The sequence below is a fragment of the Panthera leo genome, chromosome B1 (genome assembly GCF_018350215.1).
Source record: "Panthera leo isolate Ple1 chromosome B1, P.leo_Ple1_pat1.1, whole genome shotgun sequence".
Classification (NCBI taxonomy): Eukaryota; Metazoa; Chordata; class Mammalia; order Carnivora; family Felidae; genus Panthera; species Panthera leo.
The window spans coordinates 142,930,077-142,948,112 of record NC_056682.1 but is presented as its reverse complement, the minus strand read 5'-3'; the positions used below and the strand labels follow the sequence as shown (position 1 = coordinate 142,948,112).

At 41.8% G+C, this 18,036-nt stretch overlaps 1 non-coding gene across 1 annotated transcript; it reads right to left on the bottom strand.

Annotated features, from left to right (window-relative positions):
* Nucleotides 1–14,766: 14,766 nt before the first annotated feature.
* LOC122218846 lies at nt 14,767–14,899 on the bottom strand. The gene has a single exon (XR_006202155.1). It is a non-coding gene; the product is annotated as a small nucleolar RNA SNORA3/SNORA45 family (small nucleolar RNA).
* Nucleotides 14,900–18,036: the final 3,137 nt, after the last annotated feature.

The window sequence follows — 18,036 nt, the reverse complement described above, 5'->3', positions numbered from 1 at the left end:
ATGAAGTATGGGGAAGGAGAAAAAAGCAATGGGGAAAAGTGGAAGAGAAAACATTTAAAAAACAAACAAAAATATTTAGCACAAGAAAGAAACTGAGACTAAAAGAGGAGAAAGGGAGACTGATTCCATGATTTTTGACATAATAGAAAATTTCTCTCATTGTTCTTTGGGGGTCATTTGAACTGTGGTCTTCAAATTGTTACTGCCTATTTATTATTGCCTTTTGCACTTCTAATTAACAAATTGACCATTGTTTCCAGTCTTCTAATTGACATCTGCCCTTAAATGGTTCAGTGGCTTTGTTTTTATTTCAGTGGAATTAATGAACTGAGGATGTGAAAGTTGGTTTGCAGAATCAGTCATTAACTAGAGTTGGATATTACATTTAAAAACCATTCAAATTCAAGCTGAGGCTTGTCTGAATAAAGGTTCTCCGTCGCCAAATATAATTCCATTATTTATGGTCATGTTGAGAAGTCCCACATTGAGAAGTCTTTCTTCTGACCTAGGATCGATGACTTATCACTCTTACCCAATTGGTACAACTTTATGAAGTCAATCTTGCACATGAATTGGTCTTGACCTATTCTCAAACACCAGATGGGTAGAAAGCTCAGCTTATTGACATAGGGCCTGGCATCGCTATGATTACATGTGAGTCACTTCTAATAATCAGAAATGATACTTCATAATGACACAAATACAATGAGAGAGGTTGGGAAAGTCAGGTTAGTGGAAAATTATGGAAACAAACAGTAGACTAAGAGGAGATGGGGGTTCTGGTCCTTCTCCTCCTCTGGTCCACCACAGAGTCTTCCCTCTCCTCCACCTTCTGTGGTCAATCAGTTACCGAGGCTGCTAATTTGACCTCCTCCTACTACTCAAACTTATTCTTTTTTCTCCATATTTCTTCACCTCTAGCCTGATCCATTGCAGTATTGTTGTTTCCCAGTCTCTAATCTTGTCCCCCCTAAAATCCACCCTTCATATTATGAAAATTTTTCTAAAGTTCAAATTATGCTATGTCTCTGCCCCATTAGTTTTCTGCGTTGAGAGCAGATGAAGCTCTAAGCAGAGATGCTCATGGTGTGAAGGATGGGGTTCCCTTGCAAGACCATCAGACTTTACCTTACTTGAGCCCCTCCCTAGGAACCCAGAGTAGTCCCTGCACTGAATGGCCTGAGTCAGCTGACACTCCAGTAACAGCACTTTACTGTGTTGTCATGATTTATGAGAAAATGAATATGATTAGAAAAAAAAACAGAAAAGAAACCCAAACCATCAGCTAATAGAAATAATGCATTAAATACCTTACAGAAATACAAAGTCCCAGTGCCAGTCCCTGGGAAAAGTCCAATCAATGAAGACTTCGGCCTCTAGTCTTGGTTCTCTAAGCTTCTGGTCCTGGGTCCCTTTCATGAATTATGCTGCTACCTCCAATTCCAGCTCCAGTCCACAAATACAGGGGAAATTTGTGAACAAAAGTATTATAGGGAGGCCTGGGAACCTCCTCTGAGTGAGCCAATGCAGGGAGTTTTGTTTCCAGCCAAACTTTCATCATACCTAGAACTCATTGATGTGGTATTTATGTTCTCACTTGAGAAAGTCCTTTCCTACTTTGTGAAACTTCTGTTCATCTCATTATCATTAAGACTGTCTTCAAATACATTCCCTGGCGATATGACTTGGTGACTTTCTTATCCCCAATCTTACAAAGGGACTAGATACTTAGTGCTCAAAAGACCATTTGAAGGGTAACAGTAAGGTTTCTGCTAAATCACAATTGCCTGGTCTGCTCTGTTGTAAAAGGAGTCTGAGCTTTGATAGGTGAGCTATGCCTGCCATGGGTGCAGATGGGGAAGAGTCCATGTATTTGCCCATCCTGGATCACACCCTCATTGTCTAGGAACTGGTGAGTCACCCTCGTTTATTAGCAGTGGGCACTGAATGGGTGTAGGCAAATTACCTGGACTGTTAAAGACAGAATGTCCAGAGGTCCACTCCCTTCCCTTCCCCATTCCCAGCAGTAAAGATGCATGCATCCCAAGTACAAAATATTCCTAACCCTGCATGCCCAGCAGACTGGTCTCATCTCTGCCGATCTAAACTCAGACTGTGTGGCCTCTCAGAATTCCTCTCTGACTAACTTGTCATTTTTTTTCAGATGCTGTGCTAGATAGAGAGATAAGATTTGGGATTCTTGTCCATGCAAATGAAATTTAAAGAATTTCCCTTAGTTGAGTTGCCGACTTACTAGAGAAATCTTAGGGTTTTTTCTTTTTCTTTTTGGAAATTTGGAAATTTCTTAAACGTCATGGGATCTCTTCTATTAATTCCCAGGCCAGTGAGGACCTAAGTATGCTAGCAGAGAGAAGAAACGGCCAGGTGTTTGCAAAGTAGCACCCTGGGCCAGAACTTGTCACCCTGTGACCTCAGACTGCTCCTGGAGCCAAGGCCTCCTAGGTGCGCACCTGTAAAAGGATGTGGGTTGAACAATCTACTAGCTGCCTCACTGCAGCATTGTGGCTACAACAGAACAATGGCAAATGTTAGGAATGGGACACAAAACCTTTTTTCTTCCAAAGCAAATGCTATGAATTATTTGTGGTAAACTTCCTTGATTCAGTTTTTTTTTTTTTTAAATCCAGAAGGTCATACTTCAAAACAAGAGATGTATTTGTTGTAGGAAAATTTCTACTCAAATAATTCTTAGAAATTGCAAGATGGTTATTTTGATACTGTATGTATGTGTGTCTATGTGTGTTCCTAATGAAGAATGAGAGCTACACTTTTACTAATCATATCAAGTATCAAATTATCTCAACTTCTGATACACAGGGGGAAAAGAATCAATGACTCTGTTAGAGGTACTTTGAGAAGTCTCAAACCTCAAGAATCCTTTAGGTGCTGAGCCCCCTGAGGGCAGGGACTACATGTATTCATCTGTATAGTTGTATAGTCTCTGACCGATATCCCCCTCTAGCACATACCAGGTGCTCAGTAAATGTTTGTTGTGGTTAAATGGGAGCCTTTATCTGGTAACTTTGAATTCTTTTTTTTTTTAAGTTTATTTATTTATTTTGAGAGAGAGAGAGAGAGAGAGAGCGAGCACAAGCAGGGGAGGGGCAGAGAGAGAGGATGAGAGAGAACCCCAAGCAGGCTCTGCACTGTCAGTACAGAGCCTAATGGGGGGCTCAATCTCATAAACTGTGAGACCATGACCTGAGCTGAAACCAAGAGTTGGATGCTTAACCAACTGAGCCATCCAGGCACCCCTATCTGGTAACTTTGAAAGACAGGCAAAAGTAGAGTGAATTCTCATTAAGGCATACAGTTTTCTTTCATTTTCTGTCTTCTCCTCCACGCCCCCTCCTTTTCCTCTCTTCTCTTCTCTTCCTTTTCTTTTCTTTGTATGTGTGTGTGTTACATAATCTGAATGATTTGAAAGGATTTAAATGGCTCTTCAGGTTTGGTAGTGCTCTATGGAGGCTGCTGGAAAATGAACATATTTCCAAACATGTACCATAACAAGTTTGGTGCCAGGCATCCAAGCTTATTTCTGTGTACTCTCTTATTTACCTGCAGAATATTAAGATTGGTACAGGTTAGGGAATCAAACCCTTAAGGGCTGTATTGAAGTTTCTTTTTATTGGAAATGACATACACCCAATTAAGCAAAAAGAAGCTATTTATTGGATCACCACAGGAAGGACAGGGGCATGCCAGACCCTAGAGACAAGTGGAACTGGGACATTGAGTGGAGCCAGGAACCCTTTCTCCATCCCTCAACATCGCCTCTCTCTGCTTGTTGTCTTCTTCAGCCCAGTAGGCTGAGATCTACTCCCTGCAAGTGCAGAAATCCCAGGGAAGGCTCCTGATTGGCCCTGCTTAGGTCACACGCCTGCCATGTGGCCACTGAGGCACTCCGGTTGGTACCCTGGAATCACAGACTGCAGCCAGGAAGGGGCAGTTCCCACAAAGAATGGGGTGCCTTTCCCAGAAGAGAGGAGGGCGAAGGATAAACAATCAAGCACATCTCCAGGGGCCAGGGAGAAGTCATAGAAACCACGGACTGAAAGAGTGATTGTTGACAAGAATCCCCAGTTTGCTTCTAAATGTTCAGAAGGGTGCATTTAACTTGAGTGACTTCAACTCTGCACTTGGATAAACAGGAAAAAGAAAAGAAATAGACAAAATAGGAGAATCAACTTGGCTTGATGTTCTACTCACTGAGTGTGTCCTGAAATGAGAAGGGGTGTGTGTGTGTGTGTGTGGCGTGAATCTCCTTGGTCTCATTTATTCTCATTTTGTCATGGAACAATCTCTCTTCCCCCTGACTGTACTGTCTAAACATATATGTTTTTCATAGAACTTGGCACTTAAATTCAAGCCAACCCCTTTATTTAGTGCTGAACCAGAAAAGCAGAGATCATTTCCAACACTTTGTGGGGGCGGGGGGGGGGGGTGGTGGGTGGGCAGGGGACAACTAACTGTGCTCAGCTTACAAAGAGGCAGTTGCTAAGGTGGTGCGTTTCTTGATTTTTCAGGCCAATTTGACTATGTGATTCTTACTATATACACTGACTGATTTTAGAAATTAAGGTGCTTCTTATGTTTCTGTATGTGATTCTGAGTGTATTATTGAGGTGATATGTCTTTACTACATCTTTCCTGTTTATGTGGGTGTCAGGTAGAAATCAGGATGACTCATGAGTAGATTTGGGAGGTGTGAGTTGTGGTAGTGTTGCAATATAGGGGCTCTGATATGTATAGAGCTTCTTATATCTTAATCATTCTTCAACCTTCTGCTTGATGCTTTAATGGGTGTACTTGACCATAGACCCACAAGGCTAGGTTCTTTTGGATCATCTAATTCAGTCTTCCAGCTAATTCCTAAATCCCACAGGATCATCCAGGGTGGGATTGAATACCTCAGTAACCTAGGACACCCCTCATTTAGGGCAAGCCTCTAATCTTCAGGTAACTCTGACCATTAAAACGATATTCCCCATATAGTGAGCTCCGTTCTGAATTCCTGTAATTGATACCCTTTGATGTTAGATGTGCTCCCGGGTCACATGGAAATCATCTAATCCCTCTTCCTGTTGGCAGCATTTCAAGCCTTTGAGAAGACGAGACATATCCCTCCAAGTCTTTTTTTTTTTAATTTTCCCTGCTTTATTTTCACCAGGTGTTCCTGATGATAATGGTGATGTTGATGACAACGCTAGTAATAATCGTCAACATTTATTGGTTACATATTATGTGCCAGGTGTCATTCTGAGCAACTCATATATATTAATTCATGTAAACCCCTTAACAACTTTATGAGGTAAGCACTACCCCCATTTTATAGATGAGGAAACTGAGACAGAGAGAGGTTTGGTCATGTGCCCAAAGCTATACAGCTAGTAATAACAGAGCCTAACTTTGAACCCAGGTGGTTTGGCTCCCAAGACTTCCCTTTTAATACCATTGCTTGATGACACTCCTGCGTGTGATCCAGATTGCCCCATCTCTGTTAGAATGACGTCCAGAAGTGGATACAGTGCTACAAGCACGGTCTATGGACTGCATTTTTATACTTACTAAATTTCTGTTAGTGCCACCCACATTTCCGTTAGTTGCATGCTGTACCTCATAAACACTGAAGCAAAGGGGAGCTCATCAACTTTTTTTTTTTTAACCAGTGTGGTTATGCCGGTGCCTCACACAATGTGGGAAGTTAGTCCAGACTAAGCCACTTAGAATAATTACCACAGCTTTTCCCCAATATTTGGGCAACCAAAACTAGGGACCATGTATTATAAAAGAGAATTCGCACTGTGTAAGAGAATCAACAACTCCTGTTATAGCAATCAAAGTTCATTATTTCCATCTTTGGATATGAGATAACTTGCTGAGGTTGCTGCTGTTAAAATCAAAAGAGTTAGCTAAATCATATGGTTCCATTAGTATTTGGTTCTATAATAAAAGGCTTTTATTTTTTTTTGAATCATTCATGATCTTATCTCTAACATGCATTTTGATTAAAGTTGAGTATCTTTGTAAAAATATTGACCAATGATTAAACATGGTGGACAGAAACTGATTTACAGGCAATAAGCCCTGAGGTTTTAAGTGATCAGGAGGCTGTATGTGTGTTGAAAGATAAACAGATAATTTTCGAAATTAACATTTTATAATTTGCTGTTACAAACATATTAGTGAACTCTGAAAACTGGCCTAAATTTCTGGGACCTAAATAAAATATCCTGGAAGAAAATAATGACAGTCAAGTCAGTAAGATGTAGTTTGTTTTATTTTTGAGTGTTATATCCAACCATCCTGACAGCTATGTTCCAAAGCTCCCAGCTCCCTGCTGAATTCTCTATAAGCCAATACCACTCTGCTTGCACAAAAATTTCACATTTTAGTGCAGAACATTGACATGGTACAAGTGGGGATGGCATAGTCACTGTGGCCCAGTGACGTCCAGGATTAACAGGAGGTGATGTAGATGATTAACGTGAAGTTGCACATGTTGTTAAATTTTCAAATTTTTTTACTTTCAGTACATACTACTCTACTTCACTTACTGATTTATTCTTTTACTCATTCATTCGGTGGACAGTTACTGACTCACAGGCCTATTGATAAATATTGGGAATACAATAAGACACAGTCCTTTACCTTAACCATGTGATTAAGCTTACCATTATCAATAATAAGTATTGGTAATCAAATCAAGTATCATACAGATAGCTGGAGCTACATTGGTGGTGAGCACCACATGACCTATAACCTGTCAAATCACTGTGTTGTATGCCTGAAATAAACATTATGGGTCAGCTATACTCAAATGAAAAAATTAAGAAAAAACAAAACAATGAATGTCATAGTATGCTTCCTGATGTGATGTACTAAGACACAATGTCACCCTTGTCGTTCTTTGCCATAGTTGTTTAACCTGAATCTAATCATGAAGAAACAATTAGACAAATCTAAATTTGGGGACAATCTATAAAACTGGCCTAGGCTCTTTAAGAATATCAATGTTAAGAAAAGAAAAAAGAAAAAAAGACAAGGAACTGTTGCAGTATAAGGAAATTATAGAAACATGATAAATAAATAACTAAATTTTGATTGAATCCTGAACTTTTTTTTAAAGCTACTAAATCATTGTTATGACCGTTGGGAAGCTCAAATATATATTACTTATATATTATGTGTTGCATGTAATCTATAGTATATTATTGTATTGAGGCTACATTTTTGGAGTATGGTGATAATCGTAATTATGAAAGAACGTCTTTACTCTTGGGAGATATATACTAAAGTATTGAGAGAGAAATGTTATGATCTTTAAAACTTTCAAATGATTCAGTAAAAAAAGGTTTTATATCTATATTAATAGATATATTAATACCTATTTTATATTTATGTTACACACTGACTTTATATTTTATTTTATTTTTATTTATTTATTTATTTCATGTTTATTTTTATTTTTGAGAGAGAGAGAGTCTGAAGCAGGCTCCAGGCTCTGAGCTGTCAGCACAGAGCCTGACATGGGGCTCGAACCCACAAACCATGAAGTCACGACCTGAGCTGAAGTTGGACACTTAACCGAGTCACCCAGGCACCCCGTTGACTTTATATTTTATATTAATAGGTATATTAATATCTACAGTTGACCCTTGAACAACATAGGTTTGAATTGTGCAGGTCTATTTGCATAATTTTTTTGATAAATGCAGCACTGTAAATGTATTTTCTCTTTCTTATGATCTTAATAGCATCTTCTTTTCTCTACCTTACTTTATTATAATAAGCATATAACATATAACATAAAGAATATGTGTTAATAAATTATTTATGTCACTGGTAAGGTTTTCAGTCAAAAGTGGGCTATTAGTAAAGTTTCGGGGAGTCAAAAGTTGTAAGTGGATTTTCAACTGCATCGGGTCAGTGCCCCTAACCCCCACATTGTTCAAGGGTCAACTGCGTATTATTGTGTTTCTCTGTAAATAAAGTAATTTTATTAGTTTTTGGGGGCTGCCATAAGAAATTACCACAAACTGGGGAGCTTAAAGCAACAGAAATTCATTTTCTCATTGTCTGAGAGGTCAGATGCCTGAAATCAGGGGCCATGCTCCCTCTGAAGCCTGTAGGTGAGGATCCTTCCTTGCCTCTTCCAGGTATCACTTCCATCTTTGCTTCTATCTTAACGTGATATTCTCTCTGTGTGTTTGTCCAAATTTCCCTCTTCTTATAAGGGCACCAATCACTGGATGAGGGCCCATCCTAATCCAGTATGACCACATCATGTCTTGATTATATCTGCAAGGACCCTATTTCCATATAAGGTTGTATTCAGAGGTACCGGGTAGATAGAAACCTGGGAGGACCCTATTCAACCCAGCACAGCACATAAAGATGGTACAGAGGGAGGGGAGAGGATGGAAGAGTGCACAATGTGACGAAATGTAAACACACGGTGAATTTGGGTGAAAGATATGTGTTTATTGCACCATTCTTTCAAACTTTCTGAATGTCTGAAGTGTTTCAAAATAAAATAAAATTTGGGGAAAAAATAGGCTATACAGAAGAAGAAGAAGAAGAAGAAGAAGAAGAAGAAGAAGAAGAAGAAGAAGAAGAAGAAGCGGCAGCAGCAGCTGCCCTTGCCCATAGGCCATCTGAAAGTTATGGAGGACACAGTTGAGGGACATGCGTCATCATGATCTCAGTGCATGTGTGACAAAAACAGAGACAATGAAGCTAATTTGGCTTGGGCACATCAGGAAGGGTTTCCATGAGAAGTGACACCCAAGCCAAACCAACGGTTTTGAAGAACAGCGTGGGGGTCAGCCGCACGGGTGAGGGCACACTTGGGGAGCTGCCAGCAGCCCGGAATGGTTGGAGCAAAGGGTGCATGCTGGAAGATGGTGGGAGTGGAGCCTGCAGAGAGGCAGGAAGAATGTCAGGGAGGGTGCTGCATCGAGAGAAGCCTTTCACCAGGAAAACCAGGAGGAGCCAAGGCAGGGCTCTAAGCAAGGTATAACTTGAGCACATTTTTGTTTGGGGGCTAGGTATGTGGAGAAGCCTGGAGCCAAGCCAGGTGGGACAAACAGATAAGAAATGAGGGACATCACAGGAAGGGAGGATGTATGAGAGCTGGGGCGGGGGGGGTGGGGGGAGCTAGAACCCAGAGGGCTTTGTTGCTGACCACATAGAGAGAGGAAGGGGAGGCGTGGGTGCCTGGGTGGTTGGTGCTGTCCCTCCCTGCAGGGGGTGCAGGAGGAAGAGAGGAAGGGCTGCAGACAGAGAGTGGTGGAGGGAGATCTAGGCTATGCTCACTTTGGACATGTGGAACTTGAAGGCCCAGGTAGAGGGCCTCCAGGGAGGTGACCTGAAGCCCAGGAAATGGACTAGGCAATTTGTACACATATTGGTGTTAGGTGAAGTCATGGATTCTGAGGACATTTCCTAGTTATAGTGGGGAGACAATAAGAATGTAATGACAAATAGAAGGCCAGACACTCTGAGATGCAGGGCAAACAAAGAAGGCCTGGCAAAGGAGACCAAGGAGAGGAGGACAGGGAGAGAGGTGGGAGGAAAGCCAGGAGCGTGGCCTCAGTGAAGTCCATGAGAGTGTGTTTGTGAGGAGGGAGTGGGTGGCCACATCAGACAGCACACAGGGACCGAAGGCACTGAGACTCACACCAGTCCTTTCCATTTTGCAGTTGGGAAGTCTCAGACAGCAGTTTCAATAAGGCAGAGGCCAGATGGTCAAGGACTGGGCATTTAATAAAAGGGAAGGAAGGATAGAGCCGATCAAGGTAGAATGTTCTTTCCAGAAACTTGGCTGAGAAGGGCAGAGAGATAGGCAATAGTTATCAGGAAGCAAAGGGTTAGGATCAGTGTTTGTTTTCACATGAGGAGAGAAACTGGGGCATGTGTACAGGCTGAGGAGAAGGAGCCAGCAGAGAGTTCAGGCTGAAGATAACAGAGAGCAGAGATCATTGACCACACAAGACCTGAGGAGCTGGGACCCAGAGCACAGCTGGGAAGAACCCCGTTTTCACCGAGATGGTGAGGCAGGGGCTAGAGGAGAGGGAAGGCGTGGGCCTCAGACCTCTGTGGGGCCTCATGAGGGAGAAGAGAGAGGTGGACAGAGACCAGGCTGGGTCAGAACTGTGGATATTGTGACTGGGGCGGACCAGAGAAAGGAGGCAAAAACAGAGTGACCCATGAGGGAATTTGGAAGCAAAATGGTAAGCAAAATAAAATGTGAAAATGAAAAATCAGAATGACATGTAGAGTTGGAGGCAGAGACAGGGACCCAAATATTATCCCCTCAGGAGATCAGTATTCCTCCTTGTTTAACGAAACATGACTTCTTCCCACCCCACCCCTTAGGTGCCCACAAGGGAGATGTTAGGGTTCAGCATCAGCTCCTACAAGTCTTGCTTCAGTGGCTTTGTGGCCAGGATTCCCAGAGAACAGGTTTCCATCAATACCACCGGTACAGGGAGATGGGTTTGTGGGCAACCCTGAGAGCTGTGTGTGTTTTTGGTTTTTGAAAGAGTAGACCGTTTTCTCTCCCGGGATTACATTAACTGTTAAATATCTAGGTGTTATGGTAACTAGCAGAGGGCCACCTGGTCCGGAATTTAGGAGATGTGTTGGCTCACAAGCAGAACAGTCCAAAGGTAGGCATGATTGGACACAAGGCTTACATGATTTCCTCTAAAAGGAATTTCTTCCTCTATTTCTCACTTATGTTTCCCTGGCAACAGCACCATTCACAGCCCCCTATGTGGTTCCTAGACCTCCATCCTTCCAGATTTGAGTCCAGTGCAAAAGAGCAATCATTTCTATCCCAGCTCCAGCAAAGTCAAGTCTAGACTGGCTTAGGAGAACATGATGTATTCACCACTCAGGCCCAGGTCATATGTTTTCACTGGAACTGTCTGGGTGGAAAGTGACCAAGAGGGGGTTCCACTGAGGAAACATGGGCATAGTAAACAGGAGACTGTTGGTCAATGGATACTGGATAGCCCAAACCACAGAATTCACAGCATCTGGCTTATGTCCAGAAATTCTTTGTAGGGTGAAAAAATTTTTTTTTAAAATAATAATTATAGAGGGGAGCCTGGGTGGCTCAGCAGATTAAACATCTGGCTCTTGATTTTGGCTCAGGTCATGATCTCACGGTTCATGAGCTCAAGCACCATGTCAGACTCTGTGCTAACAGTTTGGAGCCTGCTTGGGATTTTCTCTCCCTCTCTCTCTGCCTCTCCCCTGCTCTCTCTCTCTCAAAATAAATAAACACTAAAAAAATAATTATAGATTTATAGGAAGTTGCAAAAAATAGTACAAAAGTGTTCTGGTGAATCTTTTACCCAATTTCCCTAAATGGTTTATTATATCTTACCTAATTATAGTACAGTAACAAGTCCAGGAATTTGTTATTGGTACAATGCATGTGTATAGTTTTATCACATATATAAATTCATGATATATATATGAAATTTAACCTGAATCTAATCAAGAAGAAACAATCAGACAAATCTAAATTTGGGGACAATCTATAAAACTGGCCTAGGCTCTTTAAGAATATCACATATATTGTCTGAAAATGCCATTTATCACATATATAAATTCATGTAGTCACTAGTATAATTAAGATACAGGACCATTCTATCACCACAAAGAGCCCCTTCATGTTACTCCTACATAGTCCCTAATCACTGGCAACCACTAATATGTTTTCCATTTCTAATTTTGTCACTTTGGTAATGTTATATAATATAAATGCTATTCCTTTTTATTGCTGAGTAGTATTCCATGGTATGGATATACCACAGGTTGTTTAACCACTCACCTACTGAGGGATGTTTTTGTTGTTTACAGTCATGGGCTATTACAAATAAAGCTACTGTCATCAGTTGTGTACTTATGCAGAACATACGTTTTCATTTCTCTGGGATAAATGCCTAGGAGTATAGTTGCTGGGTCATATGGTAAGTGTATGTTTAGTTTTTAAAGAAGCTACCAAACTACTTTCCAGAGTGGCTGTGACATTTTACATTCTCACCATCAGTGTATGAGAGATCAAATTTCTCCATATCTTTGCCAGCATTTGGCATTATTACTATATTTCTATTTTAGTTACTCTAACAGGTATTTAATGATATCTCAATGTGATCTTAATTTTTATTTCTGTAATGGTTAGTCCTGTTGAACACCTTTTCATGTTCATCATATATTCTCTTGGTTTAAATGTCTTTTCATGTCTTTTGCCCATTTTCCAATTGGATTGTTTAATGTAGAGGTTTTGAGAGTTTTTTTTCAGTAGAGTTTTTCAAGGTTCTTTCATCTCACTCTTCCAAGCACAGAACCCACTCTAATTTAGCTCTAACTACCAGGGTGTTGACTCTAAACCCATCCTTGCTTCAGCATGGGTGTAGGGATCCAATTATTATTATTTAGCAGGGGGCATTTACCCACCTATATCACATTTGAAAATATTTTGCTTTATACTCTGCTCTTCCCTGGCCATGCCCTGAGCTTTACCCATGTGCTGCCCCCAGAGCAATCTGGACTTTAGCCTCGGATTTCCTCCTGACCTCGTTGTTGGCTTTGTGAGCTGAAACCAAGCCTTGGGAATTGTACCTCTCTTCCTGGATCCACATGATCTGGATGCCAGATGGATGGATGGATGAATGAATGAATGAATGAATGAATGAGTTAACGGTAATAGGCTCCTATGCATGGCTATTCTATGCACCAGGCACTTTGGGATTTGTCTGTTATCCCAAAAGGCAAAGAGTAGATGGGAAAGGGAAGAAATTTAAATATCTAACATCCTAAAGACAGTGGCTCCCTTCAAATATCATCAGTTTGTAGCCACAGGAAGGAAAGAAAAGAATGTGGGAGAGAAGGCCTCCCGGAGGAAGTCTTGGGTACACGTATACCATGCAGGACAATCGCCTCCCTGACGCACTTGGAGTCTCTGGCAGGTTATTTTTAACTGCCACATTGTAAAGTCAATGTTTGCACTCTGATAAGTTCCTGTCCAGTGGCTTGTTCTAAACTCTGGCCTGGGAGGTAACCATGAGAGACTAGGAGTGGTTTGTGAGAGAGAAACAGTGAGTGAAATATAATCCTGTAGCTGCCAGCCTCAAGAGCCACGACAGATCAAACAATCAACATGTATTGTGTCCCCTGCTTGCATCACCTGGTCATGAGTTGTTAGTGGAATTTGTGGAATGGATTGTTCTCTTGGAGTCACCCAATATCCCTGAACAATGGGAGCACACATTCTTGGTTTTATATAAGAGCTAAGAAGGAATGTTCCTCCCACCCAATCAGAAGCAGGGAGCTGTTGCTGATGTCCAACTGCCTGCCTATCTGCCTGCCTTTTCTCTCTCCTTCTCCTCATCCTCCTCAGGAAAGAAGAGAGAGGAAGGGAAAGAAAGCTAGACCCATTGTGCGGAGGTCACCAGGAGAATGATGCCACAGGTTGGACAGAAGATAAATGTGAAATACAGGAAACAAAGGATGCCCTGGGTTTTTCACTTGGTAGAAGGTGTTTTTACTTCTTTGTTGGCTTTTCGCATTGAATACTCTTATAGAAAAAAAAAGGCATTAAAGTATGAGGTTTCTTACTCATACATTGAGATTTAGAAGCTAAGAAATTCCCTTCTTCCAATTGCAACATTTCAGGGCTTTTTGGTTGCATGTAACACAAAGCTCAACTCAAACTGGGTTAAACAGTAAGAGAGCAACTGACTCAGTACTGGAAAGTTCAGAAGCAGTGGTTTCAGGGTTGATTTGGTGTAGTACTTTGCCAGACATCTTTTCTTTACCTTCTTCTGGTGTCAGTTTCAAATTAAGGCTGGCTCCATGTTTCAGGGTTCATCTCGAGAGAGAGGAGGCCTGCCCTTGGTGCTGGCTGATCATCCTCAACTAACACCCTGGCCAACACATGTCATGTGCTGACTGGCTGACGCTGGGCTTTCCTGAACCAGTCCAGCAGCCACACAGTGGCTCACCCTGATGGGACAGGAGGCACAGTCACCTAGTCTGCTTCAGAGTGAAGGAAGGGGGCAGTGAATACTGGGTGTCAACCCCAGTGCTCCCCGCTACATGTCCTAAAAAGCTCCTTTTAATTCCTGCCCTTAGAACTCCTTTAGGAGGACCTCAAGCCTCTCATTCTGAAACTTGAGATAAAACTGAAGTGGTAAAAAAAAAAATTTAATAGTAACAGTGAATTTACACTAAAATGTGTCAAGGGAGTAAATTTTTGTTCTTATAAGTGTCAAGTGAGCTAAGAAGTAATTTTATTTCCCTAAAATTGAATTAAATTAACTCATAAGCCCCAATTTCTTCTTGATAATAGAAAACTAACTCTTTCTAATTCAAAGTAAATTCAATTACTTGTGATTTAAAATCCAGTCCTTTTTTTTTTCCTCTTTTGAAAAGCACTGGTTAGTATTCAATGGCCCTTCCTCCATGACTTCAAACCACCGGGACACAACCCTCTGTCCCCCCCCCCCCAAAAAAAAAGCCACACCCTTAATCTTCTCTTCAGTTCTCTGCTAAAGAATTTTACCTGTACAATAACAGTCTGCTTTGAGAGGTTTTCCTTCCCCAGAACTTCAAAGTAGTCCTAGAAGAAAGAGAAAAGGGTTTATAACACACCACGGCACCTGCCAATTCCCTGATGGGTATGAGAAAAGATGCCTGCCAAGCTACTCCATCTAGGAACTAGTGAGTGCATGTTTCTGATGTGGGCACCACTGGGGGTGCTGCCTACCCTCGCCGGTGATTCAAGACCAGCAGACTCTCTCTCTCTGAAAACTCCAGCACATCAGGATAAGAACTATGTCAGGATGGGACTCTATATAGGATCTGGACATTTAAGGAGTGGGCCACTGCGAGGTTCTCCTTGTGAGGAGGTCTCTCCTGAACTGGCTTTGGCTGTTGGTGTCTATCCTCACTGCCATTCACTGCTGATGACCATAGTATACCCCTGTTCTTTGGCTTCCAGTTACACACAGTGATAAGGGCATTCCCAAGCCACTGGCTTTCCTTCAGCCACTTTTGCCCAGTCTCACACGGGAAGGGTGTGAGGGAAGCCATGGGAAAGCATCGGCTGCTCAGAGTGTTGCTCTGACACTCCAGGAAATATGGGCTTGGTGGTGGCAGATTTATCTCAGATGGTCTCTCTGGCTTAACTTGTCCTACTCTACTATAGCCCCTTGTGTTGGTGTAGGCTCTCTGTGAGGATCTTTCCTTGCAGGATTATTAATGGGGAGTGAAGGCACAAGTCTCCTGCTCTGAGATCCTCAAACTCTTCTGAGGGTTTCTATCACCCCTAACCCCAGGTTTGGACTTTCTGTTAATCACACTGACCAGTGACTTACTCTCTTGTTTTTCTTCTAGCCCAACAAATATATATATTTTTAATTACCTCTCTATCTAGCTTGGGGGGAGGGGAAGGTTTACATAATTTTTATTCTTCTGAATATCTTTGTTATGGCATAAATCATACTGCTTAGTAGCTTTGCTCTAGGTCTTAATGTTGACTGCACTCATGTGATTTGGTACTATCTTCTCAGTGTTAGCAATACGATAGAACTTTCTCACGAATTGAATGGTATAGCATACCAAAGCTTTATTTCTTATTGATTTTGTTCCTAGAATCACATTTAAGAGCACAATTTTTGTAGTCACAGCCTTGGCTTTAAATCTCAGCTGAGTCACTTTCTTAACCTCGGCAAGATACATTAACCCTGTCCAAACTTGAGCCTTCCCTCAAGAGATGGAGGTGCTGTGATGGGAAAAGGATTAGAAATATCACCATAATCTGAACTTCTGCATCCGTTAATCATAACTGTATCTTCCTCATGGGGTTTGTTTAAAGATTAAATACAGATCCCCGCCCCCCCCGCCCCAGAAAAGTGTTCAGTACAGCACCTAGTGATTACCAAATGACAGCAGGCCCTGTGTGTAGAGTCCATGGCCAGCCATCCAGTTCAGCTAGCATTTGGAAAATGTCTAACAGATAATTACATCCCACTCCATTGCACAAGGAGAATCCTGAAAGCCATGAGCAAAGCCATCAAACAAATAATTCCTTTCCAGGAATGTCAGTGATGGTGGTCATTGGAATAAACCCCAACTCTCTCTGTCCACTTGCTCCTCAAGTTTCCTTCTTTTACAATAAGTAGCTAGAAAGCACAAACACTTCAGTGTCTTGTTCCAGTGGGAATAAAATAATTTCCTCAAACTTTAGAGCCACCTGTGGTTCATTTCCAATACACAGGAAGAATCAGGGCCGGGATTTTTTTTAAATGTGTCTTGATGAGCTATTGTTTTGTTTCATTTTACTTACGAATGCCTCATAATAGTTCACTTCACTGTTCTGTGCTCACCGTAGCTATGTATATATTAGGGTCAGAAAAGTGGCAAGACTATAAAAGGCAGTAGCATGCTTAAACTGGAATAAATACGTAAAAACCTATGGGAGGTTTTGTGATTTCCCAGAGAAACCCAATGGAGTCAGAAACTGTTGTACTTCTCGCTCTAAAGCCTGTTTCCAGGCTGTTCCCATTTGTCTTCAGGGAGCCAGCTGCTCCCCCAGCCCCACCGGTAGATGACTGGGGGCAGAAGACAGAGGTGAGGAGTCTCTATCTCATCTTAGAGAACACTGCTGTGGAAAAGCCAAGAATGAGCTCGCCACTGGTGCAGAACGTTTAAATGCAACATACCCTGCAAAGGTTTTGTATTTAAAAAACAAAATGATAAGGGGCGCCTGGGTGGCTCAGTTGGTTAAATGTCCAACTCTTGATCTCAGCCTACATCTTGAGCTCAGGGTCTTGAACTCAGGATTCAAGCGCCACGTTGGGCTCCAGGCTGGGCATGAAGCCTACTTAAAAAAAAAAAACAATTAAAAACATAATGATAAACATATAAAACCACCACCTTCTTTTATTGACCCAATCAACTGTTTGAATGTGAAAAATATTATCCAAATATTACATGCACTTAATTTTTTAAAAAAAGGAGTTGGCACTCAGCCTGGGAAGCTACCAACTAAATGGAAATCAAGGGAGTCTTACTTTAGCCAAGTTTTATTTTTGCAATGGTAGAACACACTCCTGTATCTGGGGTAGTTAGTGTCTTAGAGCAGAAATGGGAATCTGGAGCCTGGGTTTCTAATGTCTGCTCTGCAACTATTTGGTTCTATGACCGTGAGCAGGACCAAGAAAGTCTTGCATCGTTCTCCGTTTGTAAAATTTTTATTTATGAAGTTCAAGCATTCAGGGATTGAAATTCAGAGACTCAGAGGCCCTGTAAAAGCATTATGCATGGAACGACCTGGCTCAATGCGTGGTATATAATAGGTATGCTCTAAGGTGGTGTTCCGATGTGTGTGTAGAGCACAGAGTTCTCCTGGGATTTCAGAGCTGCGTGGAGCTTTAGGGGCTATTACATATCTTTCATTTGTCCTTGCTTGTCTCCACTCTGAACCACTTGCATTGATTTTGTAGATTAAACTCTCATAAAACAATCATACCCCTACATTTCCAACCCTTTGGAGGTGGGTGTGACTCTCATTGGAGTCCCCAACTGCACATATGTGCTTACCATAGTCATATCTTACCATATGGCAGATCTATCAGCTGTTTAGTTGTCTGTTTTCCCTTGACCAAGAATTCCTTGATGTACAGGCTCTCTCACTTTTTGGGATCTATGGCCCGGGACCTGGCACAATGTCCGATGCAAAGCAGAAGCTCAGCAAGCGTTTATTGTCATTGTCACCTGAAACCTAAAGAAAGATGTAGCCCAATCCAAGTGAACTTAGACTTAGCTGACACATAGTAAGTTAGCAGAAAAGTGGTATCCTCATGGAGCCCAGATGATGATGGGACACCAAAGGACAAGCACCTGACACTGTCACCTAGCACCGCAGGGGTGGTCAGCTTCAATACCCTGCAGTTTCTCAGCATGGTCACAAAAGAGGTGCATTTTCTGATGGGT